Source organism: Cololabis saira, chromosome 12 (genome assembly GCF_033807715.1).
Source record: "Cololabis saira isolate AMF1-May2022 chromosome 12, fColSai1.1, whole genome shotgun sequence".
NCBI lineage: Eukaryota > Metazoa > Chordata > Actinopteri > Beloniformes > Belonidae > Cololabis > Cololabis saira.
The window spans coordinates 14,671,674-14,689,373 of record NC_084598.1 but is presented as its reverse complement, the minus strand read 5'-3'; the positions used below and the strand labels follow the sequence as shown (position 1 = coordinate 14,689,373).

The 17,700-nt window shown below is 49.1% G+C and overlaps 1 protein-coding gene across 7 annotated transcripts in view; it reads right to left on the bottom strand.

Moving 5' to 3' along the window:
* Positions 1–17,700, bottom strand: part of sulf2b (sulfatase 2b) — an 87,961-nt gene that overhangs the window by 58,409 nt on the left and 11,852 nt on the right. For all 7 annotated transcript variants that reach the window (XM_061735659.1, XM_061735664.1, XM_061735666.1 and 4 more), the window contains exon 2: positions 8,083–8,130. The gene's annotated coding sequence lies outside the window, so the exon portion shown is untranslated. The remainder of the gene's footprint in view (positions 1–8,082; positions 8,131–17,700) is intronic.

Below are 17,700 nucleotides of genomic sequence, written 5' to 3'. Positions count from 1 at the left end.
CATAATCGCGATTACGATTTAAAATCGATTAATCGAACAGCCCTAATTAGAATCAGGTGTGATGATGCAAGGCAACATCTAAAACATGCAGGACAGGGGTCCTGAGGACCAGGGTTGAAGACCCCTGTTATGCAGTGTAGGTCTGTGTGGTGCAGGTCTGGTCGTGTCCCGCCCCTTTAATCAGACAACCGGCCAGCGTGACTCTGGGCCGGCGTCTTCGTCGGATCTTGTAACGGCGTGTCCCTTCAGCGGTGATGGAACCAGCGGGCAGAGCTACGCTCGACAACCGGACGTGCCTCGTGAGCGTCTCCTGTCTGAGGACCCGTCCGGGCCGGTCTCGCACTCGAGCCGTGCCGACTGGAAGCTGCGGCCGTGTGGGAGAGAGCAGCCAGCAGCGTTTCCAGGGATTTATTTGTTGTTCTGCCGCTCTGGTTTAGAGTCTCAGAGCAGCAGCAGAGCCGCAGGGAAGATTTAGTTTGTCCTCCACAGAGGAGGGACATTTGTCTTCTTTATTTATTTATCTCCCTCCCCTCCTTCCTCACAAATAGCTGAAGGCTGTGGCGAGCAGCGGTCATTAGTTGGACTCTGCCACCGGTCCTCTCTCCAGTCCCTGGCCTCGACCCGGTAGCCCGCTGACCTGTCAGCACACACGAGAGCGTTTGAGTCCCTCAGCAGCCGAGTCCACCGGCGGCGCATCTGTTTTCATGCTACCTCGCTGCGCCTGATCCGCTGCAGGTGAACATCTGGAGGAGGAAGTCCACCACAGTCAGTTCCTAAGCGGGAACTTTTACAGCGACGTGCCGAACCCTGGACCCCCAGGGTACAAACACACTGCAAGGCCAGAAAAGAGCCAACACGAAGTGAGTTACGGGCTACAATCGAGCCACAGTGACAGAGGAGACCACAGCTAACACCGTTCAGACGACACTCAAGCGCCGTCTTGGGATGTTGAGGAGCAGTTTACGACGGACGGCAAAGCCCAACCCATCTGAAACAAGCTGTTAGTGAACCGTTGTCTGTGCGAAGAACAGGTGGACAGGTGACTGGAGATGAGGTTTAATCAGAGACGCCGCATCAGCGGGCCGGAGCGAGGTCGTAAGGCCGAGTCTGGAGGTTCAGCACTCTCACATTGGCCTCAACAGACGTTAGCGCTACCAGGCACCTTCAGGAAGAGTTGGGGAAGACGAGATGAGATCTCTGAGGAACATTAATGCAACTATGTAAGATGCCTACAATCCCTCCTTAAAACCACCAAAACAGGAATAACTGCCATGGTTTAGGTCACGTGACCTCCGGGTTTCAGCTCTGCCATCCCGTCCTGCAGCCACGGCTCTCCTCAGGGACACTTCACAGGAGACGCCACATGCCGAACGAAGCGCTGCGATTTCCACGAGTTCTGAGGATCGGCTGCGTTTTATCTGCAGTGGGTGTGTTTCTATAGGAGTGTGTTTGCATATATATATATATATATATATATATATATATATATATATATATATATATATATATATATATATATATATATATATATATATATGCGTGTGTGTGTGTGTCCAGGGGTAACTCCCAGCAGAGCTCTCCTGCTCTCCATCAGTCTATTTCTGTCTCTGAGTGGGCAGGATGGATGCACCGCCCGGAGGGAAGGAGCAGGGGATGAAAAGAGAAGGAGATTGAAACAGAGGAGGAAGAGGACGCATTCTCTTCTTCTTGTGTTACGACTTGTGGTTCTGTGGAGCGCTGCGAGTCCGGCCCCTTCTGAATGCAGCAGAATCCCAGTGAATTAAGCGGATGGATGGAGGAGTGATGGAGCGGTGGAGGAACTAGCTGCAGGAAGTAGCTGGAGGCGCCTTCCCATGTTTCCTTTTACTTGACAAACTTCTTTTGTTGTTTGTTTTTATCTAAATGTGCTTCAGGCAGTGAGAAGAAAGATGTGGGCTGACGTCTGGTGTTGGTCGAAGATGCTGCCGTCGTCTTCCCGACTCCAACAAAACCTCCTGTTCCATGTGTTTCAGATGTCTTGCAGACAAAATGAGAGCTGATCAATGTCTCTATGTGGAACCTCCAAGTCTCAAGACTCAGTGATCATATCGCCAGGCCTGCAGACCATAGGTCAAAGGTCAATGTTTTCACCGTGGCTCTGGTTTTTGGTCTGAAGTTTTCTCTCAAGTCTCAAGTGTTGAATACAACTAAAACAGTAAAAACCCATAAACCTGTGCAGCGAAGACACGCGTTAGCTGGGGGCTGGTCAAGGAGAGGCAGGGGTTACAACCTGGACAGGTCGCCAGTCCATCGCAGGGCCATATATACAGACAAACAACCAGACACTCATACTCACACCTACGGGCAATTTATAATCATCAGTTAACCTACTATGCATGTTTTTGGACTGTGGGAGGAAACCGGAGTACCCGGAGGAAACCCAGTCAAGCATGGGGAGAACATGCAAACTCCACACAGAAAGACCCTGCTGGGCCTGGGAGTCGAACCGGGGACCTTCTTGCTGTGAGGCAACAGTGCTAACCACTAAGCCACCGTACTACCATTTTTGCAAAATTGTTACTCAAAATTCAAATTTGCACATTTTTATTGTGTACTAGAAAAGCCCTCTAGTTCAAGATGACAACGTTTTATCAGTAAAGTAAAACCAAGACGCGCATCTGCAAGCCCACATGACCCCTGCCTGAACCCCGCCTGCACCGTTCACACCAGCCCCCCAGTCTCGCGCTCAGAAGGTGTGCCGATTTTTCCCAGTGTCCAGCCGCGGTACTGCAACAAAAAATCTCATGGGGCCCAGAAAGCTTTTTTCCCATAGACTGCAATAGTAAAAGAAAAGCCTCTAAAACTGTTCACAGGAACCTCCAGCTGTAATCACCGGCAATTACTAATCTTTGTATTCTATCGTTTTTAATTCATGGACTTTATATCCGTCAAAAATGTTTAATAACGGCCAGAAAAGTCAAAGAAAAGTCTCTTTCTGGGCGTGACGTCACGGCTGACGTCACAGCCGTGTCCGTGCATTCCACGGATGTTTATATTAATATATATTATGTAATTATATTATATTAATACATTGATAATATATGTAATACTGTACATGTAATAATATACATGAATTAATATATTATATTAATACATATTATATTAATACTCGCGTCATTGCCCCGGGGCATGATGGGAGGCCCCAGAGCATCATGGGAGGTGACTCAACTGCGCATGCTCTATGGGCCCGTGTACACGGAAGTAAACCAGGAAGTCAGAAATTTTTTCGGCACATGCGCTGGCTGAGCAGAATGCATTGAAATGAATGGGCGGCCATTTTTGGCACTGTATCCAGTTATATAATACATCCATGGTTCACACACACCAGATATCCGATTCAAACAAACTCCCCCCCACGTGGGCCTTGCAAGGGACTCATTTGGTATTTGACAGCGCTGTAGCGGTGATGCAACGTTAAAGCCCAGGTGTGAGCCTGAATCCGTCAACCAATCAGCTCCCAGACTACTCGTGCAGACGACATTTGACTTTTGCAAATAATTTCCTCTGAGGTTTGGACGAACGCCCCCCCGCCTCCCTGCGGACCCCTGAGGCAGCTCGGTGGAGGCTGTGCAGCATCTCACCGCAGCATGTGATCCTCTATTGTGCAGTCTGAGCGGGATGCGCCGTAACTGTCGGTACCTGCATGCAGAGAATGATGGTAGTGTTCCAGAGTTCAGGTGAACAGGTTCAAATTCAAATGTAGAGCACACAGAGGTTCTTTGATAGGCAACACGGTCACTAATGAAATTATTTCATTTGATAGCCTGGTCTGATGACTCTTTATTAAATCAGGATGTTTGTGTGACTTCCTGCACGGACCGGCTGCAAGAAACTGGCCGACTCCCTAATACTTTGCTGCTGACGCACATTTCATCCCTGACAAACCGACTCCACGGCTCCTGGACGCGTTAGCGGCGTGAAAGAGGGTCCCGCAGGTTACAAGTGAGTAAAAAAGACAGCTGCAGCCTCCAGCCCGTCGGTGCTGAGGCTGTGACGTCCGTCTGGTCCTGGTCTGATGGTTGCAGTTTCTACCGACCACTTCCAAGCATTTCCATCGTTCTCCTGCCAGACCCGGGTCCTGGACTCCTCCTGACAGTCTAACTCGGGATCCGTCCTGGTCCAAGTGAAGTGCAACAGACCCAAACCTCGATACTTCCCCCAGTGATTCTGGGTCTTCACTAGGAATGGGCGATATTTTACCGTTCACGATATACCGTCAAAAAAATTCCCCACGGTAAGAATTTGTCATCTCGCGGTAAAAACGATAAATTCCCGTTGATGATGTTTTTGTGTAAAGCTGATTTATGGTTCTGTGTTAAATCCACGCACAACGTACGTGAAGGAAGGAAGGAAGGAAGGAAGGAAGGAAGGAAGGAAGGAAGGAAGGAAGGAAGGAAGGAAGGAAGGAAGGAAGGAAGGAAGGAAGGAAGGAAGGAAGGAAGGAAAGGAGGAAGGAAGGGGGAAAAGAGGAAGGGAAGAAGGAAGGAAAGAAGGAAGGAAAGAAGGAAGGAAGGAAGGAAGGAAGGAAGGAAGGAAGGAAGGAAGGAAGGAAGGAAGGAAGGAAGGAAGGAAGGAAGGAAGGAAGGAAGGAAGGAAGGAAGGAAGGAAGGAAGGAAGGAAGGAAGGAAGGAAGGAAGGAAGGAAGGAAATGAGCTTGAAAGAAAGAAAGAAAGAAAGAAAGAAAGAAAGAAAGAAAGAAAGAAAGAAAGAAAGAAAGAAAGAAAGAAAGAAAGAAGGATAAATTCCCGTTGATGACGTTTTTGTGTAACAAACATGGCGGATCTGAGAGCGAGATAGATTTATAGTTACAAAGATGGAGTTGAATTGGTATTTTTTTTATCGTCATTTTTATCGTTATCGGGATAAATGCCAGAAATTATCGTGATACATTTTTTAGTCCATACCGCCCATCCCTAGTCTTACACTTATGAAAATTCATAAGAGACGGACTGAAATCCCAGTTCTGAAGTCCCTACCACAGACCTACCGGGGTCAGGGAATGTATGGACTTAAAACCCAAATGAGAGCTAAATGGGACCAGGAATTTGTACCATTAATGGAAGGAGTTTGGAGGAGTGGCTTAGAGTTACTTTGATGGATGAAAGGCGCTCAGATGTTTGAGGCGTGCCGTTCTGTATCTACTGACGCAAACCAAGCCTCTAAAACCAGACATCTGAGGAGTCAAGAGAGCAAAGTCATGTCTAACTATCTAGAAACGGAGGTGGACGTCCAGCCACGGACCCACAATCATCGACGAAGTACACAAGAACCCGCGAGGAGCGGCTGGGAGCTTGAAGATGTCACTCAGTTCAGGACACCGCCGTCCAGACGTCACTGAACTGAAGCTCTAAAACATAAGCATTGTGGCGTGACTGACGTTTCCCAAAGTTCCTCTCGGTGTCCTACAACCAGTTGCTGAAGCCACCTCACGGGTATCAGCGGGGCTTCCTCAAGGCGAGGGGCGTTTCTGATGAGAGACCATGATGTCATCAACAAACTCAACATCCTGCCCACAAACAGTTGGTGCTGCCTGTCGTGGAAAAATGCCAAGGACCCGCACCGTGAAATGTCCCGTACCATGTGATGGGGACATCAATACCCATGAAGACGGAGCAGCCAGCAGCAGGGGGCGCTGCAGAGACCTTCATTCATCACATGAATGAAATGCTGTTTTAGTGTAAGAGCTGTCATCCAATAAAAGAAAAACCTGGGAGCTACACGGACCGTCTACAGCCCACCCTCAAATCAACCACTCATCCGGTCAGTTAATCAATAAACTGCTGATCAATCGTCCTGCTGTTGGGTCACGGAGACAGAAGAAGACGTCCGTCCACATAACGCCTCCATAAGGGTTCGATCTCCTCCACCGCTCCGCCTGTGCGTCTTCGCTGCGATCACACACACACACACACACACACACACACACACACACACACACACACACACACACACACACACACACACACACACTCCCGCTCTCTGAGGAATGTGGAGGCGGCAGGTCAGCTGGAGCTGAACCATAAATCAGCTGCAGGGAAACAAGCCGTGTTTTCAGAGGAGGCCACTGAGTTCAGAGCGAAACAAAAACTTTCTGTCGACTTCTTCTTCTTCGCCGTCGGCACCAGGAAGAGTCCAGCTGACACCCACAGAGCGATTACACAACGACTCCAGTCGTCTCTGCAGCCGAGTCACCTGCCGTCCATGAGACGCCCTCGCGGGGCAGCAGGTGGGCTGCCACCCCATTAGACACCCCAGCTGTGTCGTGACGGGGAGGCGGAGCATGTGCCCGGAGACGGTGACGATAGAAGAGCAGCGCAGGTTCAACAACACATCATCAGTAGGGTAAGACTAACCGGTCTCCCGACGGTCTCTGTAAGCCGCCAGGACCAGACCCCGGCGTCGCTTTGGCCGGTTCTAAACAACAGCGAGGACAAAAGATGGCTGCAGCGAAATGACACCACGGCTACGTTCACTCGGTGTAGAACTACGACATCAGTCATTCAACGGTGCCGCCATGAGGATGTCTCCCTCCACATGGACACCCTTTACGTCTCAGCATCATGGTCCGCCGCATCCACGTTTTAACAACTTTCCGTCGTCATGGTTAGGGGTGGGCAAAAATATCGATATGGCAATATATCGCGATACTTTTCCAGCCGATTCAATATCGATATTCAAAATTTGAATATCGATTTTTTTTTTTTTTTAATATTTTTTATCCCCGATCTTTTTCCCATTATATCACGCAGTGCTCCTACCTAAGTGACAGTCCTGGGCATTGCCACTCTCTACCAACCCTGGGAGGGCCCTGCACTGAACTCAGGTTTTATTTCACGTTTTATTTCATTTTATAATTTATTTTTTATATAACACAATTGCCTGTCCTTAAAAAATGAAAAATAATGGACAGAGGTTTATTTATTTATGGATTTATATCTATACTGACTGATCACTGTGCCTGTCCTTGGTTTGAGTACCCATCTTTCTTGTGTTTATTATCATTTGCCACATAATTAAAGCAACCTCATACTAAATTTAATGTTAATTTCATATGATGTAAATAATATGAAAAACATATACAAATATGTTGTAACTTTAGCTTGTATAGTTCTAATAAAACATTATTTTGACTCAGTTTGTCCCATGAATTGTCACTACAATCTGATGAACGTGCAACTCGGATTTTAAGATCCATCACTATCATCTGATGTACATATATACAACTTGGATTTTAAGATGTGTAATGCATTTTTAAATTTTTCAGTGAACTATGTAGAATATAATAATCGGGATATCGCATAATCGGGATATCGCAATGTGTATCGTATCGTGGCTCAAGTATCGTGATGCGTATCGTATCGTGAGGTCCTTCCCAATACCTACCCCTAGTCATGGCTACCCATCATAACAAACGTGTCCGAAGTACCAGCAGAAATCTTCCAGGCAGAACATCCAAACTCACATGGAAAGATAATTTTAAAAGCCTGGAAAAAAAGCTCAGTAGAAAATATGCAACCTGCAGAAGTTTAGAGGATTTTAGACACAAATGTTTGGCCCTTAACCCTTCTGCTGCAGGAGCCAAGGGGGGGGGGGGGCCTGTACCTCCGACATTAGCGCAGATACGTATCAGAGTCGTGATGCGTTCATGTTTTCATTGTTTGGGTCCAACCTGCGTCATTAATCAGGAATGTGAGCATGTGAGGCTCCGGTTACTGGGTCACAATGAGGGAACTGTCACACACACACATATATATACACACACACACACACGCGCACACGCACACACCTCTGTTTATTCCAACAACACAGCAGCTCTGCCATCTCTTCTCCTGGTTCAGACTTCCTGCCTTCTTTTTTTCTGAATCTTAAACCATCTCAACTTTTGTCACAATGGTTTTTAAACAAGTCCACGACATCACGACGACTGTGTCCAACCATCAGGCACGGAGTTTAACTACACAGCAACTGCCATCTATCATCGCCAGATGTTGTATCTCATCTTTCCAACCAAAACCAGCGGAAAAAACGAAAGGGAGGCCTTACCTGGAACGTGTGCGGCGTCTCCTGCTGCGTCACCTGCTGCGTCTGGCCCTGCAGAGACAAACAGAGATAGCAGAGACATTACCAGGTTGTCAGGTCTCCCAGCAGGCGCAGATGTCTGCTCCACACCTGTCTCCGCCGGTTCCATGTGGTATTTAGCGAGGCTGTAATGGATATCAGGTTGTTGACGCTGCAGGTATCCAGACCACAAAAACTGGGTTTTAGCCTCCCGATAAATCTGTTCCATGTGGACGACGGAAGCGCAGATCTTACCAGATCCTGAAGGAGCTCATGTCAGATGGACAATAAATAAACCTTTTATTTATTTATTTTATTTATCTAAAACTCAAGTGCCCCCTCACTGCTTCCACAGGATGTGAGAGTGTAAGCAGCATCCAGGAGCTGCGGATGCTCAGCAGGTGCCCAGACCTCTGAAACTGTCCAGAACCATTCAGGTCTGTGTTAACACAACGCCAAGGGGGAAGGATATCAGTAGTGACGTAAGGGAAGCGGTTGTTTAACGGTCAGTCGATCAATCCATTGATCGGCTGCTCCCGCAGGACCAGGCTGTGGGGTTTATACCTACAGCATAGGTCTGATCCAGTCCAACCTTTATTTATAAAGCACCTTATCCCGACCGCCTATCCAGACCTCCTTATCCCGACCGCCTATCCAGACCGCCTTATCTCTGACCGCCTATCCAGACCTCCTTCTCTCTGACCGCCTATCCACACCTCCTTTTCCCGACCGCCTATCCAGACCTCCTTATCCCCGACCGCCTATCCAGACCTCCTTATCCCCGACCGCCTATCCAGACCTCCTTCTCTCTGACCGCCTATCCAGACCTCCTTATCCCCGACCGCCTATCCAGACCTCCTTTTCCCGACCGCCTATCCAGACCTCCTTCTCCCCGACCGCCTATCCAGACCTCCTTCTCTCTGACCGCCTATCCAGACCTCCTTATCCCCGACCGCCTATCCAGACCTCCCTCTCTCTGACCGCCTATCCAGACCTTCTTCTCTCTGACCGCCTATCCAGCCCTCCTTCTCTCTGACCGCCTATCCAGACCTCCTTATCCCTGACCTCCTATCCAGACCTCCTTATCCCCGACCGCCTATCCAGACCTCCTTATCCCCGACCGCCTATCCAGACCTCCTTATCCCGACCGCCTATCCAGACCTCCTTATCCCTGACCGCCTATCCAGACCGCCTTATCCCTGACCGCCTATCCAGACCTCCTTATCTCTGACCACCTATCCAGACCGCCTTATCCCAGACCGCCTATCCAGACCTCCTTCTCTCTGACCGCCTATACAGACCTCCTTCTCTCTGACCGCCTATCCAGACCTCCTTCTCTCTGACCGCCTATACAGACCTCCTTATCCCGACCGCCTATCCAGACCTCCTTCTCTCTGACCGCCTATCCAGACCTCCTTCTCTCTGACCGCCTATCCAGACCTCCTTATCCCGACCGCCTATCCAGACCTCCTTCTCTCTGACCGCCTATCCAGACCTCCTTATCCCCGACCGCCTATCCAGACCTCCTTCTTCCCGACCGCCTATCCAGACCGCCTTATCTCTGACACCTATCCAGACCTCCTTATCTCTGACGCCTATCCAGACCTCCTTATCCCCGACCGCCTATACAGACCGCCTTATCTCTGACACCTATCCAGACCTCCTTATCTCTGACGCCTATCCAGACCTCCTTATCCCCGACCGCCTATACAGACCTCCTTCTCTCTGACCGCCTATCCAGACCTCCTTCTCTCTGACCGCCTATCCAGACCTTCTTCTCTCTGACCGCCTATCCAGACCTCCTTATCCCCGACCGCCTATCCAGACCGCCTTATCTCTGACGCCTATCCAGACCTCCTTATCTCTGACACCTATCCAGACCTCCTTATTTCTGACGCCTATCCAGACCGCCTTATGCCTGACCGCCTATCCAGACCTCCTTCTATCTGACCGCCTATCCAGACCTCCTTCTCTCTGACACCTATCCAGACCTCCTTCTCTCTGACGCCTATCCAGACCTCCTTATCCCTGACCGCCTATCCAGACCTCCTTATCCCTGACCGCCTATCCAGACCTCCTTATCCCCGACCGCCTATCCAGACCTCCTTATCCCCGACCGCCTATCCAGACCTCCTTATCCCGACCGCCTATCCAGACCTCCTTATCCCCAACCGCCTATCCAGACCTCCTTATCCCCGACCGCCTATCCAGACCTCCTTATCCCGACCGCCTATCCAGACCGCCTTATCCCTGACCGCCTATCCAGACCTCCTTATCTCTGACCACCTATCCAGACCGCCTTATCCCAGACCGCCTATCCAGACCTCCTTCTCTCTGACCGCCTATACAGACCTCCTTCTCTCTGACCGCCTATCCAGACCTCCTTCTCTCTGACCGCCTATACAGACCTCCTTATCCCGACCGCCTATCCAGACCTCCTTCTCTCTGACCGCCTATCCAGACCTCCTTCTCTCTGACCGCCTATCCAGACCTCCTTATCCCGACCGCCTATCCAGACCTCCTTCTCTCTGACCGCCTATCCAGACCTCCTTATCCCCGAACGCCTATCCAGACCGCCTTATCTCTGACACCTATCCAGACCTCCTTATCTCTGACGCCTATCCAGACCTCCTTATCCCCGACCGCCTATACAGACCGCCTTATCTCTGACACCTATCCAGACCTCCTTATCTCTGACGCCTATCCAGACCTCCTTATCCCCGACCGCCTATACAGACCTCCTTCTCTCTGACCGCCTATCCAGACCTCCTTCTCTCTGACCGCCTATCCAGACCTTCTTCTCTCTGACCGCCTATCCAGACCTCCTTATCCCCGACCGCCTATCCAGACCGCCTTATCTCTGACGCCTATCCAGACCTCCTTATCTCTGACACCTATCCAGACCTCCTTATTTCTGACGCCTATCCAGACCGCCTTATGCCTGACCGCCTATCCAGACCTCCTTCTATCTGACCGCCTATCCAGACCTCCTTCTCTCTGACACCTATCCAGACCTCCTTCTCTCTGACGCCTATCCAGACCGCCTTATGCCTGACCGCCTATCCAGACCTCCTTATCTCTGACCGCCTATCCAGACCTCCTTCTCTCTGACGCCTATCCAGACCGCCTTATGCCTGACCGCCTATCCAGACCTCCTTATCTCTGACCGCCTATCCAGACCTCCTTCTCTCTGACACCTATCCAGACCGCCTTATCCCTGACCGCCTATCCAGACCGCCTTATCCCTGACCGCCTATCCAGACCTCCTTATCCCCGACCGCCTATCCAGACCTCCTTATCCCGACCGCCTATCCAGACCTCCTTCTCTCTGACCACCTATCCAGACCGCCTTATCCCCGACCGCCTATCCAGACCTCCTTATCCCCGACCGCCTATCCAGACCTCCTTCTCTCTGACCGCCTATCCAGACCTCCTTCTCTCTGACCGCCTAACCAGACCTCCTTCTCTCTGACCGCCTATTCAGACCTCCTTATCCCTGACCGCCTATCCAGACCTCCTTATCCCCGACCGCCTATCCAGACCTCCTTATCCCCGACTGCATATCCAGACCTCCTTATCCCCGACCGCCTATCCAGACCTCCTTCTCTCTGACCGCCTATCCAGACCGCCTTATCTCTGACCGCCTAACCAGACCTCCTTCTCTCTGACCGCCTATCCAGACCTCCTTATCCCCGACCGCCTATTCAGACCTCCTTATCCCTGACCGCCTATCCAGACCTCCTTATCCCCGACCGCCTATCCAGACCTCCTTCTTCCCGACCGCCTATCCAGACCTCCCTCTCTCTGACCGCCTATCCAGACCTCCTTATCCCCGACCGCCTATCCAGACCTCCCTCTCTCTGACCGCCTATCCAGACCTCCTTCTTCCCGACCGCCTATCCAGACCTCCTTCTTCCCGACCGCCTATCCAGACCTCCTTCTCCCCGACCGCCTATCCAGACCTCCCTCTCTCTGACCGCCTATCCAGACCTCCTTATCCCCGACCGCCTATCCAGACCTCCCTCTCTCTGACCGCCTATCCAGACCTCCTTCTCCCCGACCGCCTATCCAGACCTGCGACAGACACCATGAGTGATCCGATCACAGATGGGCAGCTCCAAAGACATCGGTCCACAGTTGGCAACAACAGGTGTCCCCGCCAGTGTCTTCACATCTCCGAAATGCGTCTCTTCCACTAACATTTGAAATATTTCGTTGGACCGCCTTCAGCTTTGACATTTATTTATCAAACTGGACTGAATTAAATAATCTGAGACGTAATCAATCTGGTTGGCGGCAAAAACGCCAACCAGTAGGAGGCAGCAATCTCACGGTTCCCGGCGCAAAGTCCAGATAAATGCGGGGACGGGGCTTAGAGGAACATTCTTATGCTATATGCATTAGAAGTTGCAGCGTTTATCACACACAGATTGGATTTGCTCTTTGGCTTTTTTTCCACCATAAGTCCCAACAAGAGCTCATGATGATCCAGGTCAGGACCACTTACTCTGGGAAGACTCAAAGTCTGGGAGCACCCAAAGTGGGCCCTTATGGAGCAGAACCTTGAGGGGAACCCTGCACAGAGGACACATGTGGTCCAGACTGTCCAGTTTCCGTAGCGGGGCTAGGAAACGCTTGAGTCTTACTGGAGCATCAGTTGTACAGAAACGTCTGCTTGAAGGAACGAGTTTAATAGAAAACACCATCAAAGACAACAAAGAGCCCAACCCAGGATGATTGGCCGACATGGGGCTCGGCTTAGTCGGGCACGATGGGAGGGACGTAAACACAGCTGATGACCACAGCGGGAAATTCCCTCGGGAGGTAAAGCGGCAGCAGGCGGCGAATGTGGACGTGCAGCAAAAGTTCAGGTTTCACTTCTAAAACTATAATCTTGCAGCCCCTCCTCTGCAGCATCGCAGCGCGACCGCACACACACACACACACACACACACACACACACACACACACACACACACACACACACACACACACACACACACACACACACACACACACACACACACACACACACACACACACACACACACACACACACACACACACACACGTGCATGAGTCACCTGCACACACCTCCTCCGACAGCATCTCCAGTAAAAATAAAAACAGCCTCACAACTTGAGGCCGACGAGAAGAAAACGAGTTTCATGAAACGGCGGCAGCTTCAGGTGGCGTTTCAGGTGACCTGCATGACCTCGGCTCTGCTTCGAATGAAACCGCCAGCGTGCAGAATACAGTACCACACACACACACACACACTCACACACACACACACACACACACACACTCACTCACACACACACACGGTAAGTGATTCCTCTCACGTCCACCTCAAAGCCCTCGAGTGAGAATGAGCAAGGAGACGAAGACGGGGGACGAGGAGGAGGAGAAGGAGGAGGAGGAGGTGAGTGAAGGCACATTTACCATCTGTAATCAAAAGGACTCCATGTTGGACGCCCCCCCCTCGCTTTCTCTCCCTCGTCTATTTCTTCCCTTCTGTTGAAAAGCATGAGCGGCATACTGATGGTGGGATTTCTCTCTGCGTCTCTCTCTCTCTCTCACGCACACACACACACACACACACACAGACACACACACATACACAAACACACACGGTAGCGAGAGAAGTAATGACTTTCTGCCGTTTCTCAATTCGAGCTGCCAATTCCCACTGGGTTTCCGTGTGTGTGTGTGTGTGTGTGTGTGTGTGTGTGTGTGTGTGTGTGTGTGAATGTGTGTGTGTGTGTGTTTGTGTGTGGGAGAGATACAAACAGAAAGAGCAACAGACACGAGGGAGGTGACACAACATCTCCAATTAGCCGGGCTGGTGGTCTGCCTGGGCCCACTCGGCCCGTTCGTGTACTGGCTGTGTAATCAGACCGGACGGTGGAGAACTTAATGCAGGTTGAAGACCTGAACTGGATCCCTGCAAGCCCTCTCTGGGGCTCGTGTATTCCTCTGCAGGCCTTTACTGAATCTGGTCAGAACAACACAATCAATCACTTTAACTCTGATTCCAGGAAGAGAACGGAATGAAGCTAAGATAAAGTGCAGAAGCAGTTTCAGGACCATCAGCTGGTTAAAGTGGCTCTGCTGCACTTTTCTGTGTCTTCTGATTTATCTGCAGGTTAATCTTGATTATTTATCATCTTCTGCAAATACAAAAAAAAATCAGTTTTCAGGCCGGTAAAGCTTCCCACAGGAGAGTTTTTTCTAACACCAGCTCTAGATGACATCACAGAGTACAGAGCTTCATTGTATGGTCATATGTATCTCTGCAGCGTTCGTTAACGAGAACAACTTTTCAAGCATCAAGGAGGTTTTCTGTATTTTACTGCTTCTGTTGTTTCTAAAGAAATGTGACATTGTTTGTGCAGGAAAGATGGCCGACAGCGGCTCCGTAGCTGCAGTTACCGGGTCGTTAACAGAGAACACTTCAGCTGAGCTCAGGTGTGAATGAAGCACAGAGAAAGAAAACTGCTGCGATAAGACGAAGGCCTTGGCCACTGACCCATCATCCCCTTACCTAGGGCTGGGCGATTTTGGACAAAAATAAAATCCTGATTTTTTTCTCTGAAAACCCGATTTTCGATTTCGATTTTTTTGGTAAAACTACAAAAGACAATGGAATAAATTGTTTCAAACATTTTATCTTTATTTTTAAAGAAAAATAGCAAACAAATGTCCCTATTGGGAATGAAGTGCAATTGAAAGATACTGTAAATCCTCCTTGAGTTTAGTAAAGTGACAACATTTACAATTTTCTTGACCAAACAAAGATGACTAGACGAGCTCTGTCTGTAATGCAGCCAGCTGCAAAAAAGGAAAATCGATTTTCCGATTTTTCTTTTTTTAACATCGTTTTGATTAATAAATCCGATTTAGATTTAAAATCGATTAATCGCACAGCCTTACCCTTACCCCTCGAGCAAGCTGGACGACTGAACGCACCAGACGACTACACTTTTACTGTCACATGAACATCACATGTACGAGTTCCCTGAAATTCTCAGCCAACACAAAGTGGAGCTCTTAATGCAAAGAATGAATCTTTTCAGTGAACTGCTTCAAGTGATTCAGCGCACACCTCCTGCCGTTCCCGTTGCTACCCTCCAACACAGGCTCAGTGGTTGCAGCTAGGCGGTCAGAAGCAGTTGCTATCAGTAATTAACTTCCATTTCTTTCTGCAGATGTCAGCATCATACCACACTTCCCACATTACCACCTACCCGCACCTAGCACCACCCATCAGCACCTACCACTACTAGGGATGGGAATCAAGAACCGGTTCTGAACAAGAACTGGTTCTTGTTCAGAACCAGTTCCCAGTGTTTCAATTCCTTGGAATCGTTTACACATTTTGCAAACGATTCCCTTTTCGATTCCAGTGGGTACAAATGATGTCATCACGCACGTTGCGTAGCCAGCAGTCAGCAGTCAAACGTAAACGCTCGAAAGTCTGGTTACTTTTCAGTAAAAAAGACAACAGGGAAACTTGCAATACTTGCCAAGTGGATACTTCGTCAAAGGGAGGAAATACTACCTACATGCAAAAACAATCAACACAGGGATGGGACAAAGACCTGAGCTGCAACCAGGGTCGGGTTCACGCCCTCGAGCGTTCGTGGGAGCATGTGACAGGAAAGTAAAACCAGCATGAAATAAGAGGAAAAGTTCAGGAATGCTGACGTCTGGATGGAGAACGTGATCGACGCCAGAGTCTCCGGTTGCTGCTCCGTATTGATGGATGCCGCACTGACGCCTCCACACACTCTCGGAGGCGCCAACAGGTCAGATAGAGTGACGGAGGAGGAGGAGGTGACGGGTGAGGAGGAGGGGGAGGTGATGGGGTCGGTTTTTTTTGTGTGCCTTACTGTGTGTGGGCAAAGATCGTCCAATTCTCATTTCACGCTTCGCTGAGAAGCTTTGTTGTCTCTTCTCCGAATCCTCACCTCCTCACCCCTCTGTCTCCTCTCCTGTTTCCTTGTACCCTCAACTCCTCACCACTTTCCTTCTCCTCCTCTGTCTCTCCTCTCCTGTTTTCCTATGACACTCACCTCCTCACCTCCTTCCCACTCCTGCAGCTCAGCCTGGGATGGTTTTGATGTTATATTTGACCTAAATCTGGCGTCACAGTTGTTGCTTCTGTGTTATTTTCTCGTCTGATGGCGGAGAAACATCCTCATGATTCGACTCTTCTAAGTTTATCTCACAGGAACTTAGGGCCCGATTTACTAAGATCCTAAATAAAGAGTACTAAATTGCGTGTGCACTGAAAAAGTTTGCGCATGCTGTTGTTGTGTGTTTTGCGGGTGATCAACTAAGATTGCGTGCGCAATTGATAACAGGTGCAAACAGCAGTATTTAAATGAGGTGTTGCGTGTCTTAAGGTTTGCGAGCGCAAACTCTGCGCCATGGAGAGTGGATGGAATGCACAGTCACAAGTCACAAGCGCAAAATGAAATTTGACGAGTTGGAGTTAGAGATATTAGTGGAAGAGGCAAATAAACACATTCATGAACTACAGCAAAGAAATTTAAACATTACCAAAAGAAACGCAATATCGGAGAAAACCTGCGATAGAATAAATGCAGTTGGTAACACAAAAAACGGAAAAACGTCTGGTTTTTCATATTTCAATTTTAGGCACAGATCAAAAATACGAAATAGAAAAACGGGCCACAGGACCGAATTTGATTTTAATATTGAATTGGTCGGGTTTGCGTGACCCCGCGGTGCTCGGCATGATCTGAGGAGAAAAAGACAATCAGACACAGAGCTGGAGAGCGCTTTGATTCAATCTATTTATGAGTTAAGTTTTTATTCAGATGTCCACAGTATATTGCAAATATTATATATTATATAGCAAACACTGACAGTAAATGTGTGACAGACGGGACCATCATATGGCCGTCGATTTAACGCAGAACCATAATTCAGGCGAAGCTGCAGTCTCTGCGCTGATCCTGACACAGCGGGTCGGAGCGGATTTGGTCATGATGTTTAACCTGTGTTTTGTGATTAATAAGCACCGGTTTTAATTAAATGTAATTTACGAAGGATGATTTCACGTTCAATAAGATAAGTAATCAATAAAATACAAAGTTTTGGCACAAAGGCTTGGCCTGCTTGTGGGCGAGTGGAGGGGGGCACAATAAGAGAAGGTGGCAAGATATAAGGCGAATAACTAAAGAAAAAGTGGCCTTTAATAAAACTTGTGCAACCATTTTTAAAATAGCATGCAGCAGAATAAAGACTCTCTCTCTGCGTATTCTTTGATTTTGGATGTCGCCTCCTTGCCACAATAACAGCAGCAGCAGATTAGCACCTTCCTTTCGAACGTATTAAATACAGACGCAATCACAATACGCGCAACTACTTTCAGGCTTGGTAAATCTCATTGCGTGTGGTAAATGGAGCAATTTGCATCTTCCCCTCCCAGTATTTAGGATTTCTGTCGGGTACGCCCCATATTGATTATTCATCAGGGCAAAAGTACTAACTGAATTGCGTGTGCAATTTAGCGCATTTCAGAGACGCAGTCCTCTTTGCACGCTGTTAGTAGATCAGCTCGCACATTGG